The sequence below is a fragment of the Periplaneta americana genome, chromosome 5 (assembly GCF_040183065.1).
Source record: "Periplaneta americana isolate PAMFEO1 chromosome 5, P.americana_PAMFEO1_priV1, whole genome shotgun sequence".
NCBI classification, from domain to species: Eukaryota; Metazoa; Arthropoda; class Insecta; order Blattodea; family Blattidae; genus Periplaneta; species Periplaneta americana.
The window spans coordinates 191,688,709-191,715,136 of NC_091121.1; the positions used below are offsets into that span (position 1 = coordinate 191,688,709).

The window sequence follows — 26,428 nt, forward strand, 5'->3', positions numbered from 1 at the left end:
CTGATTTTGGCATGCTTCTAGTCGATTCAGGTTGAAATTATTTGCTGTAATTAATACCTCCGCATTGTAGAGAAGTATTGGCTTGATGAATGTTTTGTACATGATGTTCAAAGTCTGCCGATTACTATCCCACTTTGCTCCAGCTAATCTCTTTAAAATTGGAAGTCTTTTTGTTGATTTGTTTACTACTGCTTCAATATGATTTCTCCAAGATAATTTTGAATCAAAAATTGTCCCTATTTCGTTTCATATGTTTGTCTCAGGTTTGTTTTCTTGAACTGTAGATTTAGTTTATTATTATTATTTAGATTATTATTAATATCTTTGAACCTTAAATAAATAGTTTACTAGAGCATAATTAGAACATATACAATTTACAGATGTAACAACCTATGATTGTAGACACTGGATTAATCTTGCTCAGGATAGGAACCGATGGCGTGCTTATGCGAGGGTGGCATTGAACCTTAAAAGCCACAAGTAATAAGTAACAACGTGTTAACACGCTTTTTATGAACGAAAGATACAAGATAACGTATGAAGAAGCACATTCTCTTCACAACAAATTAGTCGCCCACCACTTCAATACATTTAATGATGTGATAACACAACATACATATGTATTTTTAGACTGTTTACTCCTACAGTATATACAACACCATCATACACCAATGTCGATGTTTTTACAACTTTTACAATAGCTTAACTTAGAATTGAGCGGCTTAGAACAAAAAGCAGGTAAGTGACAGAAACCTAGTTTTGAGGAAATTGCAGTTAAAGTTCTACATGCAATGAAATATTATACACTAGTTTGGTGAAATGATGCCCATATAGCAGCACTGCACAGTGTGATCTCTTACCCGATTTTATCCCAAAGAAACATCCTTTTGGGCTATCTCAACACGCACTTACCTTATTTTTTTCAATGTCACTTACCTGCTTTTTGTTCTAAGCCCCTCAATTATAATCAATTGATGCATGAAACATACTTTGTATCAGGAACTTTATGTATAAATACATTTTAAACAGTGTAAATTCTTAGAATTACAATTCAATTAGATTGTTCAACATATATTACAATTATATCACGTAATATAGCATACATAAAATTCGTGACCCATTGACTTGTTATACAATTGATTATTATGATAATTCTATCACATAACCTAGTTTGACATAGTAGTATAATTTAGTATCACTCAAAACAGTTTTGATACAGTTGCAATAAGAGTTTATAATAGATTATCTTCATATATAAAGGAGTCTTCTTTTCAAATATTAAAAAATCGTTCAAGACTAAATTGAAGGTAAATCTTCTCTATGACCTTGAGGAATAATGTAATATCAATTAGTAGTATATTTTGTTTTGACGTTGCTATACATTTTTAATGCCTCCAGCATGAATATCTATCTATCTATCTATCTATCTATCTATCTATCTATCTATCTATCTATCTATCTATCTATCTATCTATCTATCTATCTATCTATCTATCTATCTATCTATCTATCTATCTATCTATCTATCTATCTATCTATCTATCTATCTATCTATCTATCTATCTATCTATCTATCTATCTATCTATCTATCTATCTATCTATCTATCTATCTATCTATCTATCTATCTATCTATCTATCTATCTATCTATCTATCTATCTATCTATCTATCTATCTATCTATCTATCTATCTATCTATCTATCTATCTATCTATCTATCTATCTATCTATCTATCTATCTATCTATCTATCTATCTATCTATCTATCTATCTATCTATCTATCTATCTATCTATCTATCTATCTATCTATCTATCTATCTATCTATCTATCTATCTATCTATCTATCTATCTATCTATCTATCTATCTATCTATCTATCTATCTATCTATCTATCTATCTATCTATCTATCTATCTATCTATCTATCTATCTATCTATCTATCTATCTATCTATCTATCTATCTATCTATCTATCTATCTATCTATCTATCTATCTATCTATCTATCTATCTATCTATCTATCTATCTATCTATCTATCTATCTATCTATCTATCTATCTATCTATCTATCTATCTATCTATCTATCTATCTATCTATCTATCTATCTATCTATCTATCTATCTATCTATCTATCTGTCTCTGTCTGTCTGTCTGTCTGTCTGTACAAATCATATCTGATGATGCCGCAGTAGGCGAAAACATTCATATTATTTTGTTTTATAAAAATTATGTGTAAACAAGTCAATAGGCTACTTATAACATGATAAGTCATAGTATTGAACATTAAGACATTATTGATGGTATACTAATATCTTACTTATCTGACAAACAACATTATTTGCAAATTAGATTATGTCCGATGGCTCTTAGGTAAGCCAGCACGTCTCCTCCTTGTTTGTAAGCTGGGTATCGCTCAATAATACAATAAATCCTTTTATCTAAATCCTCGTTCTTCGTTTTTTTTACGCGGAGGGGAATGTTCTCCTAATCTATTGGTATCTCATGGCCCCTAATGCATCTTGTGAATCGAAATTCTCCATGAATGTGCTCCATCATTAAAATAATTTAGCTGCAGCCAAAAATAAATAAGTCATTCAATTTTAAACCAAAAATTTAACTGCGTAACTTTGGAAACAACCTAACAATTCTATTACGCTTAAAATAATAGTAAAGATTATTGTGGCTGGTGACGAAAACGTAATCGCTGACGACAAGTCCAGTAACGAAAATTTAATCGGTGACCACAAGTCCGGTGACGAAATAGTAAAATGACGATACTTCCGGTGACGAGAATTCTTAAACCCAAAATAAAGATAGTTACACTTAAGACAATATAGAACAAAATATTTTATATATAGGTCTACATGTATCTCTATGTTATAGCATTTAATTCTATGACAGTATTTACAGTAGTCCTACATATAGCATCAAAGTTACGTGTTAACTTTTTATCCCAAATTTTCGTAAAACTGTTTCATTGTTACTGCATGTTTGGAAAGCATGGGTGGTTTACAAGGTACGACAATGAGCTCACGCGTTATTTAAGACAAGTTCAATGGGTGAGGAGAAATTGATGTAGGTTTCAGATTCTGGCATAATAAATAGATAACACAAAATAAACAAAATTATCTTGACCTTGGAGTTGGAACTACAAGTAATCGAAGAAATCTTCGCGTTAAGTGTCAAAGTGTCACTACCTGCAGAGAAATTTGCACAGAGGTTTTTTTTCAGCGTGCTACATGTCACTTAAAGGTATGTTTAATTATTATTAAACTTACAAAAGAGACATGTTCACTTCAGGTGCTATTCAGGTGATAGCTTGAAATATATAATTACAGGGGAGAGTTGCCGAATTTGGACCGTTGGCTAAATTGGACCCTAGTTCTATTTCCATATATAGAAGTATTTCAAACATTTCAGTTGGCACCACTGCTTGCTGACGCTGCCTAAGGTTCTCATCTTGAAGTTCAGTGAGCTGCAGCCGTCTTAGCGAATAGGATTGCCGTTAATGTGTTTTGGCGTTTTCGCTTACAATTTTTACGCTACGGATCTTAAGCTTCTGTATACAGTAGGAGTAAGTGATAACAATTTCTATGCTATACGTTACAAGTATTTTATATTAGCTACTATTTGCGTGTTTTAAAACTAGTTTTTAATTTCATGTGTTTGTTTAGTGTCGTCTGTTTGCATAAGTGAACAAGTTGCCTAGGTTGGACCTCTGCGCGTTGCCTGGATTGGACTGGTCCAATTTAGAAAACTGTTAGTATTTTTTTTTCAACATGAATATAAAGCATTATATTATGGTCAACGTTAAGAAAAAGTAGTACATTGGGGGATTCTGTGTCTTTATGTTTCCAAGATATCAAAAAGGGGAATCTTCCAGAAATGAAATGATACTTTGAAGATGGCGGTAGCAGCATGAAGAAATGGTGACTATGGACTCAACGAGCGTGCTCGTGTACATGGAGTGCCATAGGGACAGTGTTATCCAGTTTTCCGACCTGCTGAAAAAAAAACTGTCGATGAGAATGGTATCACAGCAAATACTGTGTTCAACGTTGACGAATCTGGATATACAACGGTGCAAAAGAGGCAACAGAAAGTTATAGCTCAGAAAGAGAAACACCAAGTTGGAGCCGTAAGTGGTGAAAGAGGTGTAAACACCACAGTAGTCTGTGTTGTCAATGCGGCGGGGTTCTTTATACTGCCACTGGTAACTTTCAAACGCAAGAGGAAATCATGTCAGCTTTTTATTTTTTATGTCTACGTTTCCTTATTCACAGGAGTTTCCTAGCCAAACAGGGACTTTCCAATTCTATGTAACATTTTTGCATTTTTTTTTTCTATGAGTCTTCCTCTAATTTTGAATTAGGCTATGTAACCGAGACAAGCAACTAATATAAAACTAATTCAGTTCAAAGAGAAATATTCTGAGTGTAACAATCAGCTTGAATGCAATAGTGTTTCTGTAATTAATTTATCTTGTTTTTCTTTAATTTTTTCATCAAAGTTCAGAAAATTGTGTAACTTCTTTCACCAAATGTTAATATCTGATACATTTTTAACGTAAAATTTGGTGAATTAAAGATATTTATAATAAATACCCTTCTTCTACGTATTTGTTTACTATTAGTAATGTATTTTTGCGAGGTCCAAATTGGGACACTATGAGTCCAAATTAGGCAACCGGTTTCCCAATTTGGACCGTTTCCATGATTTTGGTTTTACCTTTTTATATTTATTAGGAATTGTGTAATTTAAAATATAACACTATAGGATGAAAGTACATAGAAAGTAGAATGTACTAGAACATATTTTGATTTAATTTAATCATTATTAAAGACATGGGATTAATAAACAAAAAACTGGTCCAATATAGGCAACCTTCCCCTATTCAAATAGTTTTGTCAAGCGTAGTTAACAAACGAGGAGATTTCGTTTGATCACGTTTTCTTATAATAATACATAGCGTGTACAGGTGTATACGATTTGAATTCAGTATTGCTCAAAAACAAGAATTGGAGTCAAAATATAAGAACTTTGTGATATGTTATACAGGATGAAAGGTAATTATGTACTATAAAGTATTGCAGAGTATTCTATACACCAAAACAAACATATTTTGTCATATACACTTTTGGTCGTGACAGCTTCGTTATGGGAACAATTTAGAAATACAAACAAAAGGTACAGTACATCAGATGTAATATTTTTTCTTAATGTGTTTTGCTTGTAAGCTGAAGATATATTAAATTTTTTTCACAGAAAGTGAATATCAGAATGTAGCAAGCATTAGTTGTTTTCAAGAAGAGTATGGGAATACCTTGAGGAAACCTAGCTCCAAACCCCATCTTTGTACACCACAATTTTTGTTGCACCATCCGGGATTCGAACTCGGTTTACCAGCATAGAAACCGACGCTATAGTCTTTCGGCGAATGGTGCGCCCGTTTACATAAAATGTATTGTATCTTTTGTCTGGGTTAAGCAGCAGTGGGAAAGTTCTTCTGTAATCGTCGAAATAATGTATAAGTTTAGTTATCACAACATATAACAGGATTCAGTTTCGGGTTATTGCTTTTCACCCCAAAGATAAATATTAGGCTATAGAGGAAAAGTGTTTTAAGTATTTTTACTTATTTTAACTGAAATTGTATTTTTGACGTAACTGTGCTGAAAAGACGAGAGAAGGGTGAATTCACGAAGAGAAATAAATCTGTTACACTTTGGTTTCTAACAAATTCCTTTGACTATTACACTCTTACTACGTCATACCACTTTTGACCAATATAACGGTACGAAAGGACGTATTTCAACCAATCATGGCTGCTTATCGCATAATTTTATTGCGTCCCTAGCATTTGTTTAATTTTATCGCGTCCCTTGCATTTGTTTCTTTGTTTGCCAACATTTGAAACTGCGCTGGTCTAGACGTCAAAAATATATATAAAATTACAAACCACTCCAGTCGATGCACAGCAGTTTCAAATATGACTCGCATTGGCATTCAAGAACAAGAATTAATAAAAATCACTGATCATACCTATGCATCTTCTGAAATCCGATTTACAAATAAATGAAGAGCACCATTCGGAAATCCTAAATAAGTTGAATACACCATGTAGGTCTAAATCAACGAGTTCCACTTCTATTATGCACACGTCCAAAATAACATCAACTGAACTACCAACCACATTCAAATTTGAAAATTGTACATTCAATAATTATTCCTTTTAAAATTATTCATGTTTATTTTTTATGTCATCGTCGTTAATTAAAACTTTTCTAACACTTGTGTATATTAGTTAGGTTATGTTATAGCTTCTGCTCTGAGAGGATAAAAAGAACTTCTGCTATATGATATTATGGATAGTCACGTATCAGAGATTGTTTAATATTAAGATTTATTGAATAGTAATCATTACAGTGTCTGTATAAAGACACTACTGCCATCTAGCATGCATCTAGCGTAATATTTGTAATGTTGAGATGGTACAATAATACATTTGAAGACAGTTGTATTTTCGTAAGTCAATTAATATTTTATTGTATTGGAGTACTTAGTTACTTCTAATCTTTATATACTTTCTTCTAATCGTGTAATAGTCAATTAAATCCCACTCGAGTTTTGATTTTCTCTAGATAAATCAAAACGTCTAGTGAGATTACTGTTGATAAAATGTTGCTTTAAATATAAAATTTTATTACCACTGCGTATAATATTTATTAAGAAAGTATGCAGCATTTATACGGTACCAGTTTTCTTCTGTGTCTGAAATGCCAACAACATTTTGACCCTCCCTCTTTTTCCCATGCTTCAGGCGTCTTCTAACGTGATGCAGACAAGTCCACTGGATGTCTTGTCTTTAAGATTTAGGTGGGTGAAATACGATAAGATTTTCTTTTTCTCAGTAACACGAAGAGCAGTGAAAGAAGTTGCTCAACGATTAAACACGCTACAATCAAGAGTGCACAGCATTCTAAAATCGTTCAAAATTAAGAAGTTACATTGTATTACAACTTTAATGCGATTAAATCTTTTAGGTTACACCAGACGCGCACATTAATTCTTTTGGAAGTGAGTGGAAGTACAAAATATTAAATTTTCATTTTTTTTTATATTTTGAGCAATATTGGGATAAAAACGTATATACCTCTTTTGTTTGTTTAATATAATATAGCGTACTATATAACTGTAGCATAGTATTCTGTGTGTAATATGTACGTATAGACCGCCTCCGTGGTCTGTTGGTCAGCATGCTGGCTTCTAGAGCAGGAGGTCCCGGGTTCGATTCCCGGGCTCTTCTTGAAGAAGAAGGATAACCTGGGTGTCTAGAGTCTGGAAATTTGTATGATGTGAGTGTGATTGTGAGTGTGCCGGGTTAATATTAATTAACCAATCATCAAAATATAAAATACATCAGGACTGTCGCTGGGCAGTAACCTGAACACACGTTTCAGCGTCACATTGTTGACAAGTAACTCCATCTGTTAGCACAACCATAAAGCATCTAATAGATGCTATAGAGTTACCAACAACGAAAAAAAAATATATGTATGTATCCAATGCCTACTCATTTTTCAAGAGTTATACGTCTTTAAATATCAAAACAATGCTGTACAAAGTATTAATTCGATCCTACATGACATACTGCTGTGAAATATGGGCTCAAGCACATACACGACATCTTAAACGACTAGACGGACTTCAACGAGCCATCTGTAGAACCATCACTGGAGCGGACTATCTCATCCGAAATAGCCAACTGTATGATGATCTTGGGATACTATACTTTTCAGATTATATCAAAACTCTTCGTACAAAATTTCTAGCATCCCTCCACAACCATCCAAATCCACTAATAAGTAAAAATATACCGGTTTCTCATACATGACCCTATCAATTTGCTCACTCTACCATTGGTAGATAACGTTGCCTTGAAATATTTTAGGTTATAACTTATCATATGATCTCCTACAATTCTTTCAAAAGGAAAGGGTCAAATTCGACCTGGTATTTATGAAGAAAGAGTCATTGGAAAAAAAAAATCCAATGCCTACCCACTTTACTTTACGTGATTCGGGTTCAGCATATTGCGGATAGGTGGCAGGACTGTGACCCATTTTTCTAGTTGTACACCACTTCGGCTGGCCACAATATACATGATGTATATCTGTGGAGATTTATGTCGTGTACTAGGGTGAGTGTCCCGCGCCGTGGCGTCGCGGTCTAAGGCATCCTGCCTAGGACTCGCGTTACGGAATGCGCGCTGGTTCGAGTCCTCATGAGAGAAGAAATTTTTTCCCATGAAATTTGGGACCGGTGCCCGCCCAGCATCGTGATGCACTTGGGGAGCTGCGATAGGTAGCGAAATCCGGTTGCGAATGCCAGCTATAACGGCTGGGGTGATCATCGTGCTAACCACACGATACCTCCATTCTGGTTGGATGATCGTCCACCTCTGCTTCGGAATGTGGGCGTGAGGCCAGCAGCCGGCTGGTCGGTCTAGTCCCTGTAGCGCCACGGATTATTATTATTATTATTATTATTATTATTATTATTATTATTACTAAGGTGAGTGTATGTGTAAGTGTTAGTGTAAGTGTAGTGTCTGGAATGAATGATAATGATGAAGATGAGGAAGGGAGAAGGCAAAACCCGTGCCGGCACGTAGCCTACTCCCTGTCGAATAGCACCAAGGGGGCCGCCAGGCTTAACGTTTCCATCCGACGGACGAATCACTATCAACAGTGGCATATGCCTTCCCTTCATATGCACTGCGGACAGATTTGGGATTTAACCCAGGCATATTGGTGCACAATCTAGTGATTAGAAGTTGTGCACCGCCATCTCTCCTAGTTCCAAGGTAGAAATTATACATGAAAATTTCTGACCTCGCCGGGAATCGAATTCGGGCCGGCTAGTCTGGAGGTAGACACATTACCACAGAACTAACTCGGCGGACTTTATAGTGTAATATAATACCCCTAGAATTTTATACCTATTTTTTGTTCCGATAAGTTTTGTTAATTTAACAATATTTTCTTTAAGTCCGTCATAAACTTATCTTATATAATAATGTGATATTTTTATTTCATTCTACTTGATGAACGTTTTCGGTTTTGTAAACCATCTTCAGATCACTGTTACCTCCATTGAACTATTATACTGATGTGCAATGGGTTACATTAACCATATTGTATTAAAATATAAAATATGAGATAACGTTAATGAATATACATATTTAAAAATACAAACATATTGAAATAAATTATTCTAAAATGAAGGTTGTTTTGCAGCATATACAGTCCTTTCAGCTATGAAACAATTATTTTCTTACGACGTTTTACATAATAACTATCATGAAACGGCATGTACAAATAATTATTGCATAATTGTGAATTACATTATTATATAAGATAAGTTTATGACGGAATTTAAGAAAATATTGTTAAAATACGAGGCGCATCCAGAAAGTAAGTTTCCCGATTTTTTCCCCTTGAAAGTAAACGTAATTAGCCGTGTCAATTGCGCATGCGTAACAGATCTATGACGTATCAATTATATGCCAGCCGGACAGGTCCCGCCTGGTGCCAGTAGCGTGGCAGCAGTGGCCCGAAATGGAAGCTCTTATTCCTTCTCCCGCCGCCTCCGAGGTTCGGTCGGTGACAAAGTTCTTTAATGCACAAAGCATTGCGCTAATTGAAATTCATCGGCTGCTCTGTCAGGTCTATGGGCCGAACATCATGAGTAAGCAGATGGTGCGTCGCTGGTGTAGGCAGTTTTCCGAAGGTCGTCAAAGTGTCCATGATGAAGAGCGCAGTGGGCGACCGTCCCTCATCAGTGATGATCGTGTTGAGCTGGTGCGGCAGTGCATCATGGAGAACCGTCGCTTCACTATTACGGAGCTGAGCAGCCATTTTCCGCTGATATCGCGATCCTTGTTGCATGAGATTGTCACTAAGCACCTGCTTTTCAAAAAAGTGTGTGCCAGGTGGGTGCCGAAAAACCTGACACCCGAACACAAAATGCAACGTTTAGGAGCAGCACTGACATTTCTGCAACGGTATCACGATGACGGCGACGAGTTCCTCGACAGGATCGTCACGGGCGATGAGACTTGGATTTCGCACTTCACCCCGGAAACCAAGCAGCAGTCAATGCATTGGCGGCATAGTGGATCTCCGGTCAGGACGAAATTCAAACAAACGCTGTCGGTACGGAAAGTGATGTGCACGATGTTTTGGGACAGGAAGGGCATTCTGCTCATTGACTTCCTTCCAAGAGGTGAAAGAGTGAACGCTGACCGTTATTGTGAAACACTGCGAAAATTGCCATTCAAAACAAGAGGCGTGGAATGCTTACTGCAGGTGTTGTGCTCCTCCATGACAATGCTCGTCCACATACGGCTCGGCGCAGAGCAGCAGCTGTTTTGACGGAATTTGGCTGGGAGTTGATCGATCATCCACCCTACAGTCCTGATCTTGCTCCCAGCGATTTTCACGTTTTCTTGCACCTCAAGAAATTCCTGTCCTCCGGTGAGCGTTTTGGCAACGACGAAGAGCTGAAGACGTCTGTCACACGCTGGTTCCATTCACAGGCGGCAGAGTTCTATGACAGAGGGATACAAAAGTTGATCCCATGATACAAGTGTCTCAATTCCGATGTTGGCTATGTTGAAAAATAGCTGAAACATAGCTGTACCTGTTGCCAATAAATGTTTTCCTGAAAGTGTGTGTTATTTTTTTTTAAATAGGGAAACTTACTTTCTGGATGCGCCTCGTATAATACCCCTAGAATACATCGTGTTTCTAAACCATAGTAACATTTCCATATAATTATTATTAACTAAGTATTAATGATACATGATCATTGTGCACGTTATGTGATATCCAAATTCTTAAAGTTTCAAGTTACATATTTCAGAGAATATATTATTTCTGTTTCCATGGAAGACGTTGGAAAATGGTTACTTGTACTCCAGAAATAAATCGTTTGTGTTCTGCATCTTGCAAAAATTAATTCAGTTGTTTCGTAGACATATCCGAATTGAGCAACTACCACATCGTTGAACTGAACGTGCTATTACCGCTGATCTTGCCTATTGCCTTGGCCTGCCAGGTCACCAGACTTGACACCATGCGACTTCTTTCTTTGAGGGTATATAAAGGATATAGTTTATGTACTACCTGTACACCAAGACCTTGAAGAAGTAAGACATCGCGTCACGGGGACCGTCCAGGTGCGGCCTAGACGAAAAGTTGGAGAGACAGACATGTCCAAGTGCGGCCCGGGATATTTTATTTCATAGTCCATGTGCGGCCAAACATAGATTTTAACAATTAATTCTGGTTATGGTATAAAATGTAAATAATATATATATATATATATATATATATATATATATATATTTAATTTTATGCGTTTCGCTATTTTTTCATAAGTAGTAGAAGCCAATAAGCAAATGAAAGAAAATAATGAAAGAAAAAGAAAAGTTCTAAAGGATGCAAATGATGGCACTGAAGTAGAACTTCATACTAAAATACAGTTCGTAAACATAGTTTCATTTAAGTTCCTACCGGTCAAGAACATGTCTTTTACTATGTCCAATGAAAAGCTCAATAAAAAAGACGAAGTCTATAGCTTTACAAACAATGTTTCTAACCATACCAGTAACAAATCTTACACAGATAATTGTACAGTATCCCACTATAGTATCGACAGCTATACTCATATTTAATAATTATTTGTTTACACATTATTATAGGCAGTGTTAAGTCTGCAAAACAGAAATGTAAATATTATTTATATTCATATCATAACCCAGGTACTCCCAGGCTGCACCTGGACGATTACCAAAAACTTCCCTGGCCGCACATGGACGATCGCCTATAACTTCCAGAACCTGGACTAGAAATCCAATTCTGGGCGCATGGACATCCCGTCTCATCATTGCTCCATAAACAGAAAGAGTAAATTTGAGAGTGTGTGACGAGAATTTGACCATCGTGTTGACTTATGCCGTGTAAAAGTGAATTTTCACGTTGAGTGTTTACATTTAATGTACCATTAAAAACTATGAGAGTTTCTTAAAGAAATTATATACACCAAGTTTTTGTATCATTAATACTTATTTAATAATATTGATATGAAAAGTGCTAATATTATTTTAAAACACGATGTATAACATAAATATAAAAACCTGTCTACATAATTCATCATTAAGTATAGTGATAATAATAAAAAAGTTACTATGTGACTTAGGAGTTAAGAAAATAGTTACAAATTAAATACCCCCAAAAAGGATACGAATTTATGCAACAAAAACTTCTGTAAGCTTACATAAAACAAAATGTGATTCCATTTTAAAATATACCAATATAATCTTTTATGGGTTTCAGTACTCTCATGACAACATTCATTCGCTGCACTGCAAGAAAAACATTGCGGAACGCCATTAAGAACATACTTCCCTAGGATGACTTCCATTCCGTCGGATGACGACCGCTTTCTACGTTCAGCTTGTAACGATCGAGATGCTCTTGCTTTTGAGGATCGATTGTTACATTTCCATGGTGATATAAATCTCAAAGATAAAGATAATTTTGACAATACACTACTTCATTTAGCAGTGAAATCAAGGTCCTCAGAATGCGTAAGGTTACTTCTGAAGCGAAACGCCAATCCTGACTTGAAGAATAGGAATGGCGACACTCCTCTTCATCTCGCAGCGCAGTTAGCGTCTTCAGAATGTGTGAAATTGTTACTAGACGCCGGTGCAAAAGCTTGTGAGTGTAACTCCACAGGAAATACTCCGCTTCATTACGCTGCAGAAGAATGTTCTACAGACGCTCTTCAGATACTTATAGATTTCATAAGAGACAATCCTTCCTGCAACTTTGAAAACGAGATTAATGCTCTAAATAATAATAAGAGATCACCATTACACTTGGCAGCACAATTTGGGTCTTTGAAGTGTGTGAAATTACTCTTTGAAAATAAATCTAATTTAATTTTAGATGACGAGGTTGGCAATACTGCCCTACATTATGCAGCAATGTCAGGTTCAGCTGATTGTGTTAAATTCTTAATCGATAATGGTGCAAATTTGGCAGCTGCTAACAAGGCAAAATACACAGCACTGTCTTATATAGTTGATAGTATGCCAAATGGAGAAGATCTCTTAATAAATATCCTTAATGAAGGTATTTGTTTATCAAACGAGAAAGGAAAATTGAAAATAAATTTGTCAGTCTTGTGTCCTAAATCGAGAAACACAATTGCTGTTGCAAATAGACTGTACTCAAGCCACAGTTACAAGAGAAAATTGCTTTTACATCCTCTCTTGAAGACACTTGTCCATTTGGAATGGAAAAAAAGTAGTTACATGATATTTTACAGGTTTACCGTGTACCTTCTCTACCTGTTGTTGCTGACCATGTACATATCTTCACCAACAGATACCATCTTTTCAACAGTCACAAGTGTGTTTGTAAGGATCTTCTCTGCACACGTGATGCTCTTCTGTTTCCCATATCTGATCCCTGGCCAGTATTCCCAGTTCCGGCGAATCACTGAGATCACACGGACTATTGTTCCTCCTCTTCTAGCATTTGTCGCCGTCTCTATTCCTTATAACCCAGAATGGTGTGGAATATCTTTCTTATTGTCATGGTTATCCCTGCCTTTCTATTCCAGCACTATCTCTTTTATCAGTCGTCAAGCTGGAATGTTTGTATACATCACAAGAGAGATTTTTACGCATTCTTTAACTCTCCTGTTTGTTCTGGTTGGATTTTCTTTAACATTTTTCGTTTTGTACTATGACAAAGATAATGAAAGTTTTAACAAATTTTGGCATACATTTTTATACACAATTTTGGTTCTCCTCCAAGGTTCCGATTTGGGAGTTTTCCCAATTGTTGGCGGAAACAGTACTACCAATTCCACAGACGATGGGTATTTGAATTATGTAACGGAAGCTCTCTCTTCTATGAGGTTTGCGAGCATAGTTGCGTCTGTTTTGTTTGTGATGGTGGTGATAATAGCTTTATTAAACATGTTGGTGGCTCTGGCTGTTAGAGGTGGAGATGAACTCCTCGATTATGGAAAAGTGTACCATCTATGGAGTAAAGCGCAGTTGTTATACGAGTGGAATGAAGTGAAGAGATTTATTCCTTGTGAAATTAGAATGTTAGGAATCCATTCCAACCAGGTTGACTATAAGGACATTACCATCGGTGATAAAGATATTCCTACGAAATTATTGAATGAACTTCGCGTTGTAGCGAAGTACAAAGATCAGAAGAGAGAAAATGAGCTTGAAATTAGTGCGATAGAGGTGCTGAGAGAAGATAAGATGTCACTTTTGTATGAGATAAGAGCCTTAAAAGAAAGCTTAAAGACTGCTTTAAGAAATGACACTACTATTTGAAGTTCTGAAAAATGTAGAGGTTAGTCAGAGACAGTTGGATGATTAGAAATGACAGAGGAAATCCATGTACTCAGCGAATACTTGCCCTGCAGTCACGTTGACATAAATCTTTTAGCGTATATAGGTTACTTCAAGGATCGAAATCAGATCTCTCTCGTTAGAGTTCTCCTCGCCGTCATCATAACTATTGTGATGATCAACATCGTCATCACCATCATCATCATCAACATCAACAACAACAAAATCAGACCCAGAATTCATAGTGAGGGTTACGTAAGAATAGTTCCTAAACAGCAAATTTTGCCGTCTTGTCATTGTTGCCAACTGTTACCAGATATCACCATATGAAGTAGAATCATGATCCTATGCACTGAATGACTTATTTACTTACCGTACTTTACTTTTATGTTGGAAAGTTATTCTAAATGGTTCAATAATTTGTAACATATTTTCGTAGGCAAACTATACTATAAAGGTATTTTTGTAGCAATATGAAATTCATTGGTTTGACTAAACAATAGATTCACGAGACCTAACCTAAATATGTATTTTGTTTGACCACATGAAATTAATAGTACTAACTCCGAAAACCGAATATCATCATGAAATGTATGCTTAAGAATACTTATTCCTAATAATTTTGCTATTCCAGTTATAATTGCTGTCTCCATGAGCATAATTCCTTCTTCATTATCTTCTTTCGGTTAAATCTGGAAGAACAGAACGCCAGTAGGGGAAGTTATCCCCACTCTCGCAGCACGCTTTACTCTGACTTGGTGGAGTCGCTGCCATGCTTTTTCCTCTTTTTGACATTATTGTAATAAAAATCTAAACTCGAAAGAAATTCATTAAAATGTGAAATGGTATTTCTATCGATTATACACCTGCATTATCACACTCAATTATGTTACATTTATTTACACTTACCTGACTATAATCTTGAATTGTAACCACAACGCAACACATGAAATAACTATTATGTATTAATATTAATACTGGTATTAATTAATTATTAGTATGTTCAAATTTCATTAGCTTCCAGTAACGGACTCAGAAATCTAATACAATTTTAATTTCATGGCACTCCAGTACTGACAACGTCTGTCTCAGCTGCCAACATAACAGTTACAAAATCACTACCATTTGTAGTATTTGTCAGTGTCGAAATTCGAAACTACAAAATCACCACAATCCACTAGCATATGTGTGTATGTATTTATTTACACTGCAAGTGGGCAAGCACCCGGTGGCAGTGGTACAATATTAACAATAGATAATAAAATGATAACCAATACACAATAAAATTTACAATACACAATAAAATTTACAATACACAATACAATTTTATAACACATACCTATACAATTTTACACACAATACAATAATAATACACAATACAATTTAACACAATAATAATAAAACATAAAATAAAATACCTAATTTTACAATACAACCTACATAATTATCTATAGGTCCTACATAAGTTTCAATAGTCTTTCACTTTACTCTCATCTCATTCCCTGTAGTGGCACTATGACGCATTTCACTGACACTTTAGCACTCATTTCACTGACACTCTGTAACTCATTTCACTGACACTATAGAACACATTTCATTGCCGCTATAAATTATCACTGATCGGAACTGTTCACTGCACTGTAAAACCATAACTTCACTGACTCACCTCGCTTCACTGATACAACAGTTCAAATAAGTCAAATAATTACATCCTTATGCATACTTATAAACAGAACTACATTTAAACTAAACATTTCTAGTCTAAGGCCCTCTTACACGCTAGTTTTAAATAATTTACAATTCAAACCAAGGAAGTAAACTCGTCAGCCTAGATAAATACATGTCACCTTAAAAAAATTAAATGTTGAATGTCACCTTAATTTTAATTTTCACTTTATATACAACTTTTTAAATTATTCTTGAATCTCCTTAAGGAAGGACAGCCCTCAAAGACCGCTGCAGGTAGGTCATTCCTACATTTGATTTTAAAATCATGATCGTTCCTACCATAGTACGTTGGCTTTTCTAACCGAGCCGTTATGTCTACCCATGCTTTCTGACCTAGATGTGCTCTATACAATGATGTTATTCTAGTTTTCCTACGTCTGTTTTCCAAAGTTTCCTATTTAAGTTCTTTTATCGTATCGTTTCCATCTTCTCTTTTACCTTTAACAAATTTCGCTGCCCTATACTGGATTCTTTCTAAGGAAATACTGGATTCTTTCTATATAGTAATGAGGGGAAAATATGTTATATTTCACCTTTAGGGTATGAAATAAGCTGATCTGGACTATACGGAGTGATTCACTAGGAAAGGTAAAACATTTAGGATACGATATCTTAGACCATTTTGAGTGAAAAAGTTCATATGAACATAGGTCCGTTTTCGAACGAAGGCGGAGGTAGATGCATTTTTTTGGTAAAACGCCTCGCCCCAATGTGAATCAGACGTTACCATATGCTGCTGATGTGAGACAAGGTCACCGATCGCAATGAATGACGTAACATTGGAATCTGCATTTTGAACGATGTAGATAAGAGAAGAGAAACAAACCGGTGGTGGATCATTACAAATGTCACAACAAATACGCTATCACTCATCATTTTATAGCAGTTCAGTCAGCTACCTACAGTACAGTAGTTATACAGGTACAGTTATCAGAAATGTGTTAAGTTGTGTTTTCCAAGATGCCTTATAAATTTTCGACTACAGAATACGCCGATATTGTGTATGTTTATGGTTTGTGCGATGGAAGTTCCTTGCGTGCCGTCGCTGAATATGAACGACGCTTTCCGAACAGAAGGGTACCATATCGAAGAGTATTTACTGTCTATGAGGTTGGATGAAAGACTTGGTATAGCAAAGGAACGGGGAAACGAGAGAGGCGCTAGTCGACTATATATAATTATATATATATATATGTTTCACTATGTGTTTCTTTTTCTTTCATATCTTACATTCATTCTATTTTTGTGAAATTTGGTATGAAGTTAGATAAGTTGTAATTGTGATAATTAATGATAACAGTAGTAATAATAGCAATTATTGTTTTCACTATTTTATTATTAGTAGTATTATTTTTGTTTTCTTTGAAGTTTCAAACTGTGCATACGTAGTTACAGCACGAATGGCCGTACAGGCTCGTGCGAAGGATCTTGTGTACATGAGTTTGTATAATTGTGTATCAATAAATACACTTCAGTCATTCATTCATCCATTCATTACACCCGGACCCCTCATATGGCAAATGTATGTGTGGAATGTAACATTGTGAGACATATTTAAAAGGGATATTTTCCCGCGGTTTGCTGTGTATCTTATTTTCAGTGGTCATAGATGAAGAGACTCCAACATTTCGGACAAGCATAGTGGCTCCAGCATCAAAGAACACACGGAAAAGGGGAATTCCCTTTTTTGGACCCGTGGCAATATGCGCATTATTTTATTTTCTCTCATAATGATTACATACTTGATATCTTTCAATGAAATTTGCATTCGCTTGTAAAAAGTCTCCGTCCATAATTGAGGACCGTTTTTGCAAAACTTGCTAACTGAAAAAACTAAATTATACAGGAGAGACAAAACACTATAGTAAGCAAGTTTTGCTGTAACTCTCACTTATAGCAGAAAGCAAGTTTTGACACACTACAATGAAGAGAAATAACCCGATTTTACTAAGACGCTTTGAACATCATGTAGAGGCCTGCCTTATGTTAACGAATCCATCAAAATCTCAATTTTGCAAATTTTGCAGTTAGCAAGTTTGCAAAAACGGTCCTCAATTATTCTAATTTCGGTTCTGATATTTCCTTTAACCTCTTCCCTTACTATACAGTATATTTTACCAATTTTGTGAAAAAAAGAATCATATTTTTTTATTTTTGTATAGAGGTCATTTCACATTACACAATGACTGTACATCACTAATTTTCTTACATACCTAAAAAATCACTATAAAATAGACATACGTTCATACCTGAATTATTATCCCGAGTTATCTCGTGCACCTTGATTCCAGCTCTGGTAGTTTTCCCACTTTGATTTTCTCCTGAACTATTTACCAACTCATGTTTTTTTATGTATTAATTTATGAGGTACAATACCAGTGCTGTTATCAAGGCGTTAAATGTTGCTTGTCGTGTGATAGACTCGAAAGCAGGGTATTACGCACAGTGGCACATTGCATTCCGGACAGTAGTATCTGCTCTTGTGTCGAATTTGATTGTATTTTGAGTCTCTCGCAATACTATACCTGAAATCCTGTCTGGTTGGTTGTTCTTCTTCAGAGTTCGCGGAATAACTTCTGGAGAATGTCTACCTGTAAGCCGAAGTAGGTTGGGCGATTTTCCTGGCCATCCTGCCTTGAGTGATAGGACATTCGGGGTGTATTTTTCGAAAATCTTACGAATTACCACCATTCGATAGTCAAAGGGTGTCTTCCTGCCTTCAGATATCGTATACCAAACGTAGGAATCCCACCACCAGATGTAGCAATATCACTAACTTCTGTAGCCACCTAGTCAGGAAAAGGTTAATGAAATGATGGAAACGTAGGGGAGAGTCGGGTAGTATCGGACATCGGGTAATATCGGACAGTGAGTTTCTTTCATCTACCACACGATGATAGTACCTGATTTACATGGTTACGTTTCTGTGATGTCGCATAGAGAAACTTAACCATGTCATTCAGGTACTGCCATATGGTGGTAGATGAAAGAAACGCACTGTCCGATACTACCCGATGTCCGATACTACCCGACTCTCCCCTATATATTCGGGATAATAATCCTTAGCAGCGAAAATGGGACTCACACGTGTTAACTCGTGTTAATAAATTTTGACGGAAGTTAGCAACCCGAGTTAACTCGGGTTAATCAGGGAAGTGGTTAAGTCCCTCTGTTATACATGTTAATCCTGAAGAATTAATTTTATTTCTTAGGATTCTCCACAAGTGATAGTTGCAAATGATGTTGGCCATTAACTCTCTAGTAATGATTCTGTCATCGAAAACATTTCTTATTGAATTCAAAGAATTCCGTAGAATGTTGCTGTAGCAGATCTTTGTTGAGAATTTTACTTATGTCTGTTGTGGTGCGAGAATTTCAATGCGTGCCCCTTTCTGTTTACAATGTTCTAAAAATATGATTCTGTCATTCTTCTTGCAATTACTTTAACTAAAACAAGACCTTACCTGTGTGGTTGTTATCAACAGTAATCTCACTAGAGGTTTTGATTTATCTAGAGAAAATCAAAACTCGAGTGGGGTTTAATTGACTATTACAAGATTAGAAGAAAGTATATAAAAATTGGAAGTAACGAAGTACTCCATTACAGTAAAATATTAATTGACTTACGAAAATACAAAACTGTCTTCAAATTTGTACCATCTCAACATTATAAATATTACGCTAGTAGATGGCAGTACTGTGTTATGAATAGCTGTTTTCTTATCAGTTGTGCCAACTATGGAATCTTCATTGAACTCTGTGGAAGGTTACTGGTCAAGAAAGCTTTGTTGATTCAGTTTCATTTTTATTAAAACAGTTGCATTCCACTTCAATTATCCCGATCCCAGCAATCAACATCACTTGACAGATGATTTTCAATAAATTTTAGTATTAAACAATCTCTGATACGTGACTATTCATAATATCATAATAACAGAAGCTATAACATAACCTAAATAATATAAACGAGTATTAGAAAAGTTTTAATTAGGGATGATGAAATAAACAAGAAACATTTTAATTAACGATGATGAAATAAAAAATAAACATGAATAATTTTAAAAGAAACTATTATTGAAAGTAGGTACAATTTTCAAATTTGAATGTTTTAGTGGTTGGTGGTTCAGTTGATGTTATATTGGACGTGTGCGTAAAAGAAGTGAACTCGGTGATGTACATGGTGTATCCCTCAACTTATTCAGGATTTCCGAATGGTGGTCTTCATTTATTTGTAAATAGGGTTTCAGGGAAGATGCATAGCTATGACCAGTGATCTTTATTAATTCTTGTTCTTGAATGCCAATGTGAGTCATATTTGAAAGTGCTGTGCATCGACTGGAGTGGTTTGTAATTTTCTGTTTTTTGACGTCCAGACCAGTGCATTTGAAATGTTGGCAAACAAAGAAACAAATGCTAGGGTAGTGATAAAAATAAACAAATGCTAGGGACGCGATAAAATTAAACAAATACTAGGGACGCAATAAAATTGTGCGATAAGCAGTCATGATTGGTTGAAAGACGTCCTTTCGTACCGTTTTATTGGTCAAAAGTAGTGTGACGTAGTAAAAGTGTAATAGTCTGTGGAAAACCCTAAAATAAAAATAAAGGATGCACGAATGGACAGTATACTATAGAGCAGTGGTACTCAAAATTTTTTAAGGCACGACCCACTTTTGGGCGAGATTTCTATATGCGACCACCACTACTGAAATGGTAGGGTATAAATCCCTATGAAACTGAAAAATATGTTTTTATTAAAAAATAGTGGATATCACCAAAAATGGTCAAAATAGAAGAATATAGTGCAAGAGTAACACGAAATATTACTTCAACATCATTTCTGTGGCCGGGAAGGAAAAGGTCTTAAATCAATTGTTTGTGAAAATGAGATTTTTATATATTCTGAAACCGGAAACAATTCTCTACAATCTGGTAAAACGGTTAAAGTCAAATAAGACTCCTGACTGGATTTATACAGCTTTACCAAATGTCCTAAGTACTTTTTGAATCGAGCACACACAGAATAAAGGGCTTAAGAATATTTAATACTTTATTCCTTTAAACCATCACATGTTTACTTTCCATGCTTCCCTATTAAAAAGGTCTAAAATGTATTTTAGCCATTTTATCACATACTGATGCCCTTTCCTTTGAAAACTTTAAGCACCAAGGTAAACAGTCCTATAATTGTTTAAGACCCATTTTGCAATCATAATAATTTACATTTCTCATTTATTTTGACATGAAAAAGTCTTATGTTTAATACTCCCTTCTACTCAGTTTGGCTTCTAGCCTTAATACGGCTTAAGTGCGGCTATTTTTGGAAATAATCAAGAAAATTGTTAAATGACCAACATTACCTGTTTTAGAAGAAATATAAAGAAATAATATCCAGGAAAAACCTCTTAATTAAAAAACTCTATAATTGACGATGAAAGAGTAATGGAACGGAGAAAAATTCTCTCCGGCGCCGGGATTTGAACCCGGGTTTTCAGCTCTACGTGCTGATGCTTTATCCACTAAGCCACACCGGATACCCACCCCGGCGTCGGACAGAATAGTCTCAGTTTAAGTTCCAACTCTTGGGTTCCCTCTAGTGGCCGCCCTCTGCACTACGTCATAGATGTCTATGAACGTAGGACTGAAGTCCACACATGTGCTGAGGTGCACTCGTTATGAGTGACTATTTGGCCGGGATCCGAAGTGGTTTACGCATATCATATATATTATTTTAATTTACCGAAGTATATATGATATTTCCATGCAGATATTCTGCGTCATCATACAATGAAAGAGTAATGGAACGGAGAGAATTTTTCTCCGTTCCATTACTCTTTCATCGTATGATGACGCAGAATATCTGCATGGAAATATCATAATATGTACTTCGGTACATTAAAATAATATATCTATAATTGACACTAATTTCAATCTTTCTATTGCTTACCTGAAAAGCATAAAATTTTTACTTAAGATCTTTTTCCTCCTGGCCACAGATTTCCAGTAGCCTATTTTGCTGATATTTTCGAACATTTAATCACTTTGATAGTAGTTGCAAAGTGAAGATGTTAACACAATAACGGACAGGGATAAAATCAAATGATTCATAAATATACTTGATTTCTAGTTGATAGCACTTGATAAAATGGAATGTTGTAATGCATTCCAGTGCATTAAAGACTCTTGGGAAATTTAGCAACGTATGACAAGACAAAACTGGGTTTGTTTTTATGAACATGCAATGAAGTTCGCACAATTCGAAACAACAGCTTTTTGAGTATTTTCCGGAAGACACACAAAACAATACGAGAGTTGCAAGTGGATACTAAATCCATTTTTTAGACAGTTGTATTGTTTATTTATTTATTTAATTATCTATCTATCTATCTATCTATCTATCTATCTATCTATCTATCTATCTATCTATCTATCTATCTATCTATCTATCTATCTGTCTGTCTGTCTGTCTGTCTGTCTGTCTGTCTGTCTGTCTGTCTGTCTATCTGTCTGTCTGTCTGTCTGTCTGTCTATCTATCTATCTATCTATCTATCTATCTATCTATCTATCTATCTATCTATCTATCTATCTATCTATCTATATTCTATCTATCTATCTATATTCTATCTATCTATCTATCTATCTATCTATCTATCTATCTATCTATCTATCTATCTATCTATCTATCTATCTATCTATCTATCTATCTATCTATCTATCTATCTATCTATCTATCTATCTATCTATCTATCTATCTATCTATCTATCTATCTATCTATCTATCTATCTACCTACCTACCTACCTACCTACCTACCTACCTACCTACCTACCTACCTACCTATCTATCTATCTATCTATCTATCTATCTATCTATCTATCTATCTATCTATCTATCTATCTATCTATCTATCTATCTATCTATATTCTATCTATCTATCTATATTCTATCTATCTATCTATCTATCTATATTCTATCTATCTATCTATCTATCTATCTATCTATCTATCTATCTATCTATCTATCTATCTATCTATCTATCTATCTATCTATCTATCTATCTATCTATCTATCTATCTATCTATCTATCTATCTATCTACCTACCTACCTACCTACCTACCTACCTACCTACCTACCTACCTACCTACCTACCTATCTATCTATCTATCTATCTATCTATCTATCTATCTATCTATCTATCTATCTATCTATCTATCTATCTATCTATCTATCTATCTATCTATCTATCTATCTATATTCTATCTATCTATCTATATTCTATCTATCTATCTATCTATCTATCTATCTATCTATCTATCTATCTATCTATCTATCTATCTATCTATCTATCTATTTATTTATTTATTTATTTATTTATTTATTTATTTATTTATTTGTTATTTTGCTAATAATTGTAACATAAAATATGAAATATACAGAGAAACTTTAGCTCGCCCCTTAAAGAGTAGAACTCGTGCTCAAGGGCGGATTCCTGAATTGAAATTAATAATTATACAATACAATTATAATTAATAATTATACAATACAATTTACAATTACAGTATATAAATTTAAATTTACAATTTTTATAAAATCCATACATAACTTTTTAAATTTAATAGATAGAACTATTCGAATTGACAAGATTATGATATTTAAATATAAATTTGTTATATATTCTTGGGCCAAATTACTACTATGATTAAATACTGTAACAGTGTTGCATTTTGGTTCAAACAATCTTAAAGAATTCATACCGTTTGTTTCATAACTATGAGAATACAATTCAAAATTATTTCGATTTTTATGTATGAATTTTATTAATACAATATAATAAATTTGTCTTACGCTAAGTACATTAAAGTCTAGAAACAGATTTTGAGATGGAAAATCAGTAGGTTTATGAAGACATATATTAATTATTTTCTTCTGTAATAAATAAAGTGGATTAAAATTGGATTTAAATGAGCTACCCCATCCTATAATTCCATACATAATTACCGATGGAAATAAAGTTAAATATATTGTACGTAATAAACTTATTGGCAAGTAATTCCTCAATAAAATAAAATAATATACTATTTTACGTAATTTATTACAAAGGTGATTAATGTGTTGGTTCCATTTTAAATGATTATCGAAAATTATGCCTAAATACTTAACTTCAGAGGACTCTTTAATAATCGGACATTTACACTGTATAAGACAACAATCAGAATTATGTAATTTAATACTTAATATAAATGTAGGAGGTTTGTTACATTTTTTAGATAATGAGAATGGAATAATTATGGTTTTATTTTCGTTGATAGAAAGATAATTTATGTCAAACCATTTTTTTATTAATTTAAGTCCATTATTTGAATTATTATATGCATCATACCAGGTTTTTCCACCAAAAAGTAAAACTGTGTCATCTGCATAAGAATAGTGAACACCATTGCATTGTTGTAAGTCAATTTTTAATAAGTCATTAATATATATTAAAAATAGAATAGGGCCTAGAACTGTGCCTTGGGGAACACCTATCTTAATAATTAAAGGTTCACTTGAATAATTTTCAATTTTCGTTATTTGAATTCTGTCGTTAAGACAGCCAGTTGAACACAGACCATTCGCCAATCATCTTCAAACTGGCTTCCACCACCTACCGCCCATACTTACTAGAGATTTTCGCCACGCACACTAGATCCAATTTAAATATGTATGTACCTACTGACGGAAAGTTGAAGCTAGGCTCTCTCGAAGAGTATAGACCAGTTTTGAATACCCCGAGCTTGCAAAAGAAGCTCTTATTGGCAGAAATATTCTTACACCACATAGAACAGACATGCATACTAAACAAAGACAACAACAAACACGCAGACAACATCATATATTGGCACAGATGGTATATGACATAGTAATACTATACAAAGGAAACAAAAGACAGATTCAGAACCTACATCAACACATAAACAAAATACACCCAAAGCTACACTACACATTAGAAATTGAAAACAACAAATCCATAAATTTTCTAGACATCACAATAACAAAATTAGACAACAAACACACATTCAAAGTATACAGAAAACCCACAACAACAACAACACACATACACAACACATCCAACCACCCCACACAACTCAAACAAGCTGCATTCCGAACAATGGTACACAGACTACTCAACATACCAATGAACCAACAGGATTATAACGAAGAACTAAACACAATCAAATACTTAGCACAAGAAAACGGATACAACCCTAACATAATAGACAACATAATACGTAAGACAAAACAAAACCACAAAAAACAGAATAATACAACACAAACACAAGAACACAAAAAATACATCACACTAACATACGAAAACAAAAAACACATAAAATTGCAACCTCATTCAAGAAATTAAATTACAACATCACATACAGAACAAATAACACTCTCCAAAAACATCTCAACACACAAACAACACAAACAAACAAATAGAACCACACAGGCGTATACAAACTCAAATGTAACACCTGAAACAACTTCTACATAGGACAGACAAGCAGATCATTTCAAACACGTTACAAAGAACACATCACAGCCATAACAAAATTACAAAACACCTCCACATATGCAGAACACATCACAAATGCCAACCACACCTACAGAGACATCAACACAGACATGGAAATACTACACATCCAACCAAAAAGCCAGAAACTCAACACACTAGAACAATATGAAATATACAGACACACGAAAACACACCCCAACGATATTCTCAACACACAACTCAATTTAAAAACACGTACACTTTTTGACTCAACACTACGAACGCACCCTCACAGGAAACAACAAGAGGCGCCAAGACCAACAACGACCAGTTCTGAAGATGACCCATAAATAGGTCGAAACATGTAAACAAGTTACGTTAAAATTTAATACAAGAAAGTGTTATCATACATATTCCGAAGTGATACAGTGTTAAAATTTGTGTAATCAAGATGTATATATCTTAAATTTTTATAACATTTGAACGCCGTATAACATATATCAAAGTTCTTGCCCCACTCCAACCCAGGACATATATATTCAGTTAAGTTATATGCTATTTTTAACTTATTTATTGTTAAAATAAATTTGTTATTAGATGTTTTTTTTATATAGGACACTGAATTTTTTTATGATTTATGTATTTGTGAAGAATTCCACGGAGATAAGATAAAGGCAATGGAAATTCAGTATCTGAAATTTTATCAGCAGAAGTATTGA

The 26,428-nt window shown here is 34.6% G+C and overlaps 1 protein-coding gene across 3 annotated transcripts in view; it reads left to right on the top strand.

Moving 5' to 3' along the window:
• The window catches only part of LOC138700368 (transient receptor potential channel pyrexia-like), a 91,633-nt gene extending 74,283 nt beyond the window's left edge, over nt 1-17,350 (top strand). The window contains exons 1-2 of one of the 3 annotated variants that reach the window (XR_011332337.1): nt 3,195-3,254; nt 12,404-17,350. The gene's annotated coding sequence lies outside the window, so the exon portion shown is untranslated. Of the gene's footprint in view, nt 1-3,194; nt 3,255-3,476; nt 3,577-12,403 lie in introns of those variants that run through there. The other 2 variants (XR_011332338.1, XR_011332336.1) reach the window with 2 other exon arrangements.
• The last annotated feature ends 9,078 nt before the right edge of the window (nt 17,351-26,428 follow it).